The 10,312-nt window shown below is 44.1% G+C and overlaps 1 protein-coding gene across 1 annotated transcript in view; it reads left to right on the plus strand.

Moving 5' to 3' along the window:
* Positions 1 to 9,515, plus strand: part of SOBP (sine oculis binding protein homolog (Drosophila)) — a gene marked incomplete at its 5' end in the record, with an annotated part of 52,328 nt that extends 42,813 nt beyond the window's left edge. The window contains one exon of the mRNA XM_009866293.1: positions 7,787 to 9,515. The remainder of the gene's footprint in view (positions 1 to 7,786) is intronic.
* Between the last annotated feature and the right edge of the window lie 797 nt (positions 9,516 to 10,312).

Here is a 10,312-nt window from a genome sequence, read left to right on the forward strand (position 1 = left end):
ATTACAAGCAGTACCTGAAAGTGGGTCAGAAAGGAGCACAGCAGTGTTCAGGACTGTGGTTGTGAAAAAGTTGGACATAATCAAGCAGTGAGCAATAGATTTTAAGATAAAATTAAATCCGTGTTAAAAAAAAAGCAGTGGGAGACTCTATGCAAGAGCGAAGCTGTTTGAGCAAGAAATCAGGAGGAAATCAGACTGTGACATGCCAAGCTTTCTGAAGCACTTTTTGTTTCCAGATTACCTGCTGAGTCTCTCTCAGTCTATTTTTAGGTCCCATAGAGCAAAACAGGCAAAACAGGCAAGTTAAACACATTCCTGGGTGCCTCCATCAGTCAAGGCCTCACAGCTGAGGTCTACTAATCATTACCCTATTTACACTATTTTGATGATGAGTTACATTTCACTCCCAGAACCAGAGGCTGTGATTGGAAGTGCATGTGATCATCTCGTGAGATCCCTGAATTGAAGTAACCTCTGACATTTTGCAAAGCCCTCAACTATTCAACATTTGCTTCTACCATGAAAATTAGAGCTAATTAAATATCTGGGGTTGATCCCATGCTGTACTGTGCGCGCTCAGCACTCGGTGCCTCTAATGCAACTTGAAGGCCTTCGGCACGTTACAGGTGGAGGTCCTGCCTCTGACTCATTTGCATGGCTTTACTTCCCCAGACATGATTTTGGTATTTGAAAAGAATGGTATTCCTGTACAACATGTGTCTCAATTTGTAACGATATCCTCCCTGCAGCTGGCTTGCTTTTCCAAGTGTTTCTGAAGCATTGCTGTCTTAGATTCGAGCCAACCTGCAATAACAAATTATCTAGAGGCAAAGAGGCTGAACTGTGTTTGTCAAGCAGACGCCCTCAGTCTCTGCCGCACTCCATCTTCCAGTCCCAGTTTTGGACTCTCAGGCTTTGTAATGGTAATCATCTTCTATGGAAGCATACGTTCCCAAAATAATTAAAAAAAACAGAGGAGGTTTAGGGATTAGGTAGTGCAGAGTGGAATAACTATCAAGTTCCAACCTCTCTGGAAAGATCGGCATCCCATCATTGGCAGGTTGATATTGAAACCTATAGTTAGAGCAATTTTCAGCTATTTATTTGGAGCCCACGTGGTCAAATGCAAAATTTTGTGTTGCCTGCTTATGCCCCAAATGTTTATAAATTTTCATGAAGAACTTGGGCTGTTATTTCTAAGTTGCTTATCTGAAAGGAGGGGGAAAAAACACCTTTTCCCACGGGAATTCTCCAGTTGAGAGGTGCTTCAACACAAGCAGAAAAAATACATGACAAATTCACCAAAAATGTGAATTCTGACTCTAGATTTCAAAGGTCAATTAAAATGCTAAGTCAGTTTTATGTGAAGCACTTCACCAGTTATTACTGAACCCGTTGTCTTGGTGGTAAAAATAATGTTCCCATTTTCCTAAAGTGGGAGAGGCGGTGGGAAATAGAGACAACCAAAACCAACAGTTGGGTCCAACACAGGTCACTCAATGTCCAGCAGTGCTGGCGATAAGGGAGATGCCCTAAAGGTGCCTGGCGCTGCACTGAGGTCTATGCACATTTGCTCCATATTCTGGGTGGGTTTTTCCTCTTCCTTCTCCCCACAGTATAAACTACCTGACATTTTGGCCACATAAGCGTGCTTCCTTGCTTTTGGATGAGTCTGCATCTGCTCTTGCTTAGGCTAAAAGAAACTAGGATGGGAACTGTGAAAACCAGAGGAAACCCCATGGGAGATGGTGTCAGGCATGCAGCCCTCAACGGTTACAGACAGAGGGATTGTTCATGGGAAAATGTTGATTGCTTCCTGATATGGGAAGCTGAAACTTCACTGAAAAGTTTCAGTGCCGCTTTTGCAAAGAAAAAAAAAAAAGTCATTAATATTGTTGTAATTTTATTGTTGTTATTATTATTGTTGCTGGTTTGTGGCCCATAGTAGCATTTCAGATGAAAAAGCCAGGCCCAGGCATAACCCAGGTGAGGAAGACTCACAGGGAGGTACGGGCTGTTGCTCAGCAAGACCCCCATTGCTCAACAAGACCCCCATCCTCGCCATTCATCCTCCTCCACACCACTACTCACAGTTAATCTGCCTTTTTCTGGCTGTTTAGCTGGTTTTACTGGAGATTGGATAAGGAAATTGAGAAGCCCCTCAGAATAGCCAAAAGCCTGGTGGTTTGGGCCCACAGGAGGCGGCTGAAATTCAAGTCGAAGTTTCTATTGTGATTCAAACAAAATCAGAGGCTTAAAGAAGGGTTATCACATCACAGTGGTTGCCTGTTTTTAGGAAAGGAGAGTAGAAATTGTCTGGATTTGGTTTCCCTTCTGCTTTAGTTTTTATGTTTGGGTTTTTTCCTTTTTTTTGCCTTTTTTTTTTAAAAAAAAAGAATATTGCAAAGTTTCAGTTTTAACCCAGCCCAGAATGGGAGAATTAGTTGAAAATTTGTCTTTTTTTATAAAAAGGAGAATCACATCTTCTGCCGCTCTGCACATGAAGCATCAATTGGGCAAAGCAAATTATTTAGAGGACTACCAAATATGCTGGTGCTGCACTAACTGGAGGGTAACGGACTTTCTCGTTGTTGTGGAGATATCCCCAGTTACCCCAGTGTAAAGCAGGATCTGGCCCAGTCAGGCTCTGTCCTCTGGCATAGGGTACATGGCCAAAGGCAGCGGGTGCTACAGCTGAGATTAGAAGTCCAGAACCATGATGGCATGTTTCTCCATGCAAGATTTGTGTACATACCTCAAAGTGTCCCAAAATGTGAACCAGAGACCCCCTGTCAGTGAAAGCCTGGGGGAAGATGGTGCCAAGGGGCAGGAGGGCCTTGTTTGACATTGGCTTTGCTTTAGGTCTTGTGAAAAGGGAAGGGGAGTTTAATGAACCATTAAAAGTCAACCCATAAGAAACTTATTTGAAATAGGGAAAAATTGCATGAAGAGAATGGGTTCTGCAGAGATTGCTACTGTAGAAAGTAGAAAGCAGTGTAGGTGGGGAGGGAAGGATGAGAATGGCAGAAAAACCTGACAGCAGCACTGATGATGAAATCTGTGGAACTGAGCCCACATGTTCATCTTAGCCTATGAAGACTTGTTTCCTCTGCCTTCCTCCGAAGTTGGTGGATACCCAGATGTGTTTCAGAGTACAGAACGCAGTGCCTGCTCTGGAACATCCCTGGGTGTGGAAAGGAGAATGAGGACACTGGTCTCCCTAGGTTAAAGTTTCTGAGCCCCTGGCTTTCCTCTACCTGTACCACAAGGAGAGGAAAGGATGAAGCAGTGTTGATTTGGTGCGGAGCTGCTTTTACAAAAAGCTCATAGAGTGATAAAAATGTAAAGAAATGAAAATTTTAAATGCTGTAAACGGATTCCTGGTGGCAGCTGTTTTGCACAGGATAGTACAGACCTGGAGGGGAGAGGAGGTGCCGTGTCCCCTGGATTTGCGCAGAACAAGTTGCATGGTGAAGTTGTATTGCAGCTTTGTGGTGCAGGGGAGGATTTAGAGCAGCTCAGGCCATTCCTCCTAAGTATGGCTGCTCTCTGGTGAATTTAGAGAATCCTATTTCCACTGGCTATGAAGAATTGCTGCATGCCTACCTAAGCCAAGATTGCACTCCTGTTTTAGGGGCACACTGTCTTTATGGAAATGTGTAATGCAGGGATGAGATTCCTTTGTCTTATGCTGTATCTCTAGCATGGAGCCTGGGGCTGGAACAAAGCAGTCAAAAGCAGACTCTGCTGTTAGAAAGCTGGTTTTTGAATGATTGTCACTGTTTTAGAAAGAGGCAGAGGGGTTAACTTCTGTCTCATTTCTTTTCACTGAACCTGATAAATCCAGGAGAATAGACCCCACATATTCTTGGTGATTGTCAGGGCCTCTTCCACAGTTAAAATTCCTTTGCTCTCTCTTGTTAAGAGGTGATTTTGCTACATCACAAGGACGTGGTGACATACCTCTGTGTTCCTAGCTTCACTAGCTAGTTTCAGGGTTCAGTTTAACATGCATTGAATGAGTTTAGTGTGAAACGGTACTAAATGTACCAGCAAAGGGCCAAACATAGATGTAAACTGGTTAAATTGCCCCAAACGCCTTTCTAGGAATAGATCCAGGGAAGCAGGGGTCAGCACACAACAGACCTGCTTTCCAGTTCATGTTTCTCCCTCAAGGTCCTTCCCTGGCTACAAGGTGACTGGGTACGATTGCAAGCGTGGCTTCTGGTGCATCCCTGCAGCAATTCAGTCACAGAGTTGCAGGTGACCAAGGTGTCCCTGCTGCTTCTTCTGCCTAGGCATAAAAGGAGGGCAAATCCCAAGACTCTTCCCCAGTGCATTCCACAAAGTCACAAATGTCTGTTCAGATCACAGTTGGTGTTTCAGTAGGTGGAAGAACCGCAGTCACATATCTGACCCAAAGTTCAGAAGGATTCATAGCTTACAAGACCAGAGCAGAAGGAAAACACCATCTTTGAAACCAAGGGTTGTTGCTTAAGGATGCTGCTTGTTATCCCATTCATGCTAAAGGCCTCCCCTGACTCTTGCAATGTGGCATCCCTTCAGTTAGCTCATGGAAAGATAAACCAAGTATTCAAAGGGGAAGGTTTTAATGGAGAAGCTTGAACTGCTTTAAGAATTGCTAAAAAAAATAATAAAAATAAATTACACAACTATTACAAGTAACAGATGATTGCAGAGTGTTTCCAGGGCTGAGCTTGCTCCCATGCTGACTTTAGCTGCACTCTTGTGGTTTATCTTCAGAGCAGTTTCCCTGAGAAAATAAATTGCAGTGCCTTTACTCTAGGGCCATGCATGTCCCAGATGAACTAGGCCTCTTTTAGCACATCAGCATTCATTGTCTGGGTGAATTAAGTGCTGTGCTAAATGATGGAAACTCTACCATGCCAGCCCACATCAACAGTTGCCTCAGCCTTCCCCACCCAGTCTCTAGCTTTTTCCTGAACAATAAGATGTGAATCCAGAGACAGTAATGTTCAATGGAGCACAGAACGAGGAGGAAGCAACCGCAGAAAAAACTATGTGTGTGTCTGTGTGCGTGCATGTGTCCAAAGCCATGTCAGTGGCAGGCCTCCCCTGAGGAGGTAGGACATGACTGGGGAGGGCACAGGGTAGCAGCAGCAATTTCTGACGGCTGTCACTGCCAACAGGAGCACTCAGTTCATAGGGCAGGGCTGGGAGCAGTCACACAGGGTTTGGTGTTTGGAGAAGGAAATGCCCCTGCAGCTGAGCTACCCAGCTCCTCTGCATGGAGGCATCATCCAGTTGGTTTTCCCTGCTACACTGATAGTAGGACAAAAACCCTTGGTTTTCCCTGCTACATTGATAGTAGGACAAAAATGAGCGTTCCTACTTGTTCCCTTTCCATGTCTTTTCCATGCTGCCTCCTGGGGTTGGAACTACAGTCCACCTCTAACTTGTTGGTGGTCTTCCAGCCCAAGATCAGCACAGCCCTGATTAACTTCGGAAAGCAGGCAAAGCACAGCACGCTCACCTCAGTGCAATTCAAGTAAGCTCAACTCCATGGTTTTATGCTTACGAAAATTCTTCTTTTGTGGCTGACACAGTATCTGATCAGCAATATTTGATGTGTGTTGAGGGCAAGTTCAGCTGGGGTGAAGAGCATATGTCACTCTCCTGAAAGGTGATTTGTTTTTTTGGGCCATATAAATAGCTGACTTAATTGTGCTGGTCATGCACGTGAGCGTTGGCACCAAGTGTTTTTAACATCTAACTGTGAAGCGGTGATGACTAGCATGTTCTCATTTCTTTATAAAACTTTTGCCTGCTATACCTGATACGGATTTTTATTCTGTCACTTGATTGCTGCAAAGATGCATTCATCAAATGCAGTTACTGCCATATGAGCCAGTCAACAGGGAAGGTCCTTCCCTCCGATCTGCACACTCTGTTACACTGAGTGTATCTGCAGTAGAGGAAAATAGGCAGGACTTGCAAAGCTCCAGGCAGGAAGCATCGAGAGCTAGTGAATTGCTTTATGCCCCCCCTCCCAAATCACTTATCAGCCTGTGCTGTGCCATGCCGTTTGAGACTGATTAGCGAGGGAAGGAAATTTCTTTCCGCTGAAGTATGGAAAGAGTGGAGCAGGCAAAATACCTAAAGTGCAGAGTGAGGTTTCATAGAGACATCGCAGGTTTTATTTTCTCTGCTTCCCTTTTTAGTTAAATCTCAGAGCAAGATTTCAAGCCAAAAAGTGACAGAAAACTGTGACAGTGTACTTTATGGGGAGTACTTAGTAGGTGGATACATCCCAGTTCTCAGTCTAGTACTTGTCCACAGCTCTCTGTATGCACAAAGCGGCTCATCCTGCTGGGCACATTGCCTGAAAGCCCAAATGTTACTCCGTAACTTAGATATAGTGGTCTTCATGTTTTGTGAGTTTATGCTGGTCAACATACACAATCTGCCTTCCACTCTGCTTTGAGAAGGGTCGAGGTTTGGCAGAGGATACAAGCACATTGATAAGCAGGATCACAGTGGAGCCAGCGTGAAGGGGAGATCGTAGAGCAGACTGAGAAGGAAAATGTGACCCAGCACCAAAATTAAGGCTGATAAGTGCTTCAGCTTTTCCATCTGGATCTTCAGGGGACAGCAGATTCCATCCAAGGAGACAAACTCCAAAGCATGCTTTGGAGAAAGAGAGGACAGTCCCTGCTCTGCAGTCTATGTGATCGACTGACAAGGGAAGCAGAAGCACGTGAGGCCATGGTGCTTTACGCAGTAGCCTCTAGACAAACTGAAGCATCAGGAGCTTATAACCACTGGGATATTGTTAGTTGCATTAGATTGATGAAAAGGTGATTTGGGGTTCCAAAAACATGACTCCAAATATTTTCAGGACCTTGGCCTTCACCACTGGCAAAGCTTACCTTGTTTTAGGAGAGTTACCATGCAGCTTTCTGAAGGCCTCAAATCATTAAAGCTGTATTTGCTCCAGTATTATTCACCCAGTCACAACACTAGTGGGCTTCATAAGGGGGTTGTCTGAGTAAGTCCTGTGAGGTGCATCCCTTTTGTGTCCTAAAAAAATGAGCCATTGTCAGTCATTGTGTTCTGCTGATTGTGACCCTCTGGCACTGTGGCTGCCGTGGTTGTGGTACAAGACTGGTTGCAAACCATCCCAAGAGAAAACCGAGGAGGCTGTGGAAGACTCCAGCCCGGCCTCCCTCATTGCAGCTCGGGTTTGCTTTTTTGAGCGTATATCTCTTCTTTGTATGACTAGGGATTTGGGGAAAGGCCAAGAGGGGCGTGTTCTATTTGTGTGCTTAACACAGATAGTACCTGCAGAGTTAGCTCTGTTAGTGGGAAATGAGGATTTCCATGAGAGGGAAGCTGTCTCCGGGTGCCATCCCAGTTCTCCGTGAGACCGATCAGCCCTGTGGAGCCACACATTTGCCCGTGCAAGCGAGGTGTCTCTGGGGAGCCCTGGCACGTGCGGTATTCCCATCCTGGGGGATCCTGGTCCAAATGTTATTCCTTCTCTGACTCCACTTTCCCACCTGTGCCATGCAGAGACCAGTACACCTCAGCTCTGTAGAGCACACTGAGATCAAGGGGTGAAGGGTACGGTGTAATTGCAAACTATCATTATTCACCCATGCTCTTGTAGGATGAAAGGCAGTCTATGAAATCCAAAGAATGAACTTTTATTATGTTGATTTTGAGCTTTTTATTGCAGGAATTCTTCCATCTTCCTCTCTAGTCAGCCTCTCACCCTGACCACCTCTGCTTGTCTGCTTTGCAGGAACGCTCGCCGACAGGGTACCTTGCATGGAGAAAGGGAGCAGAGCAAACCACGTCACTCCACCGAATGACACCAGCTGGTCCGCTCACCACCCCCCTCTGGCTAAAAGTCCAGCAAAGAAAGCAGCTTCCTGTCACGAAGCCCCTCCGAGGAAGCCTCAGTTCCACGGGTGCCTTTGACCCAGAAGACAGCACATCATGGACCCACACAAAAAATTCCTGCGACCACCCCTCTTCTCCTCCAAGGAACACTTTTTCCTCTTGGTTTCTTGCTGGGGGGGATTTTTCACCCTGGTTTCAAAAACCACACGGACCAACATAGGTACTTTTCGCTTTCTGACTTCAAAGTTCAGATATTTGAGACTGGACAATGATATGGATTATTTTTTTTTATTATTATTTTTTCCTTTGAAAAACTGCTGTGGTTTTGCTGCTACACTAAGAATCGTGATTTGCATTGTATGGTTTTGGACCTATTCAAGTTTTGATGGGGGAAAGGGGTAATACTGGAGTAGCAACGCTTCAGAGTCATCTCTGTTCTACCCATGATGCACTTTTAAATGAAGAGTTAGAATATTTTATTGGCTAATATACTTTCCTTGTTATTTTTACAAAGGCCACCTTTATCCTTTCTAATGCCATATTTTCAGTGTTACACTTTTATGGCTTTTAATTTTTGATTTGACAGATGTAAGAAGCAGCATGAATAGTTTATACTGTGGTTTTTCAGAGACTGAATGCCAAGAGAACTCAGTAAATGTTTATTCTTCTCAGCTTTCTCTTTAAATTCCCCTAAATAGCGCCCCATTTGGGAACAGAGCAAGAGTGTTGAACTAAAGACCAAAATTCCCTCAAGGTGTAAAATAATCTGAGGGGAATATTTGCTGGGCGTCACGAAAGACTTGGATGAAATTTCAACCCTGATGGTTTTCAGTGATCCAGGAAGGCAGTGAGACAATCTCTCCATATGCATAGCCCTTTCATGATAATTAGAATGGTATGGACAAACCAGTGAAAACAAGGGTAAAGTGAGAAAGATCCCCCATGATTCTGTTTCACTGTTTGCTTTCTCCTGTCATGGTTAAGAGAAATGTGCAATTCGATCCTCAATCAGTGGGTAGAGGATAACAGGGTAGAATTTACTTGTGTGCACTTGTACAGTTGTAGCCAAGAGTCCAAAAGTACACTAGAGCATGTTATACTGGCACTGAATTGGTAAGAGAGTCGTGGAGTATCCCATTCTGACAAATACAAAAAAAAAAAGAAAAGAAAAAGAAAAAAAAAACACAAAAAACCCCCACAAAAAACCCACAAAAAATAAAAAAAAAACAAGAAAAAATTAAAAAATATTCAGATCACCTTGTGATTCAGTGTAACTGTTTACTAACTCGAATAAAGCAATTGTTCACTCTCGAGTGTTCAGAGTACACCTTTTCTATAAGGCTACTGTGGGGAAGGGAGGAGCAGTTCGTAGGTGCAAAGTCTCTGACTGTCAGTGGTGTTGGGAGCAGGGTAGCAGAATCAATTGAACCAGAGCCTTGTAGCGATGGTGCACTATGAGCACAATGTATATACTGTATTTCTATATTTTCCTTTGTACAGATTCACTTAAGTCAAGCTACTGTTTTACAGGTGCTCCTTATTTATTAGAGCTGTGAAAGCTTGGAAAACACACCGGGCGAGTAAGCTCGCTTTTTAAAAAAATAAAACAAAAAAAAACAACAAAAAAAAAGGGAGGGAAATCCAACAACTCCTGAGTCTAGGGAGAGAACTCAAAGAGATACTGATGAAACATCTTCAAGAGAGCAAGAATCTGAAGCACCCTCAGTGTGCTCTGCTTTCCTTTTGGGCTTGCCATGCTTTTCTCTCTCCCTGACTGGTGTCAGATTTATTAAAACAAAATAAATCTCCAAGAAAAAAAATGCACTTAAATGTGCTGTTGTTTTATTATTTTTTCTTCCTTTTTGTGCATGTGGTTGTTCATTCCTTTACCTTCCTGGTTATGGACGAAATGAAACTCAGAAGTCTCAGAAGTCTCAGAAAAATATGCATAAGTGCTCATGAAGGCTCTATCTACATCACTGCCATTTTCAACTCTCCCTCTTTCCACTTCTCAGTTTTTGCAGTGTTTAAGGGATGGGGTGGAGGGGAAAACCCCACAGTTAGAACAGTGCAGAGTTAGGTCCTGATCATAGAATCATAGAATCATGAAGGCTGGAAAAGACCTCTAAGATCATCTAGTCCAACCATCTACCCAGCACTATCATGACCACTAAACCATGTTCCAAAGTGCCGCATCAATACATTTTTTGAACACTTCCAGGGATGGCAGCTCCACCACTTCTCTGGGCAGCCTGATCTTAGAGAAGAGCCCTGGATGGATGCACTGACTGCAGCTTCACTCATTTCAAGGGGATCTATGCAAGCACACTTTGCTCATGCTGCATTTGAGACCGTGTATGGTGTGTGTTCTGCCTCCCTTTCCTAAGGTCCAGGTTTTACTCTGCATGAACTCCCCCTGAAGTCA

The sequence above is a fragment of the Apaloderma vittatum genome, unplaced genomic scaffold (genome assembly GCF_000703405.1).
Source record: "Apaloderma vittatum isolate BGI_N311 unplaced genomic scaffold, ASM70340v1 scaffold16593, whole genome shotgun sequence".
NCBI classification, from domain to species: Eukaryota; Metazoa; Chordata; class Aves; order Trogoniformes; family Trogonidae; genus Apaloderma; species Apaloderma vittatum.